This window comes from Penaeus monodon, chromosome 31 (assembly GCF_015228065.2).
Source record: "Penaeus monodon isolate SGIC_2016 chromosome 31, NSTDA_Pmon_1, whole genome shotgun sequence".
NCBI lineage: Eukaryota > Metazoa > Arthropoda > Malacostraca > Decapoda > Penaeidae > Penaeus > Penaeus monodon.
In genome coordinates, this window is record NC_051416.1 from 27,733,411 (window position 1) to 27,733,722 (window position 312).

The following is a 312-nucleotide window of genomic DNA, read 5'->3' on the forward strand; positions in this document are numbered from 1 at the left end:
ACTGCCATCTTTCAGTGGACTGAATCCAGTATACTGTTTTTTTTTCATAGATGGTAAACTTTTGTGTTTTTAAAAAAGGTACAATCGCGTCTTCAAAATATTGTTATCACATATGACGCAGATCTTTCAGTTTGATCTACCCTTAAATATATTAACAAAACGTCAAAAAGAATTATCTCCAATATCAACATATGTCAGAAATGCCCAAAATAACCTGCCAGGCTGCACAGCTTGACGATGTTTGAGGAAATTCACAGATACTCGAGGGGAGCAAATGTAAACAAACAATGGGGCCTGGGTTAAAGCCTTTCC

The 312-nt window shown here is 36.5% G+C and overlaps 1 long non-coding RNA gene across 1 annotated transcript in view; it reads right to left on the bottom strand.

The window, feature by feature from the left end:
• LOC119592858 overlaps positions 1–293 on the bottom strand; it is a 1,610-nt gene extending 1,317 nt beyond the window's left edge. The window contains exon 1 of the long non-coding RNA XR_005230485.1: positions 215–293. This is a non-coding gene — a long non-coding RNA (uncharacterized LOC119592858). The remainder of the gene's footprint in view (positions 1–214) is intronic.
• Between the last annotated feature and the right edge of the window lie 19 nt (positions 294–312).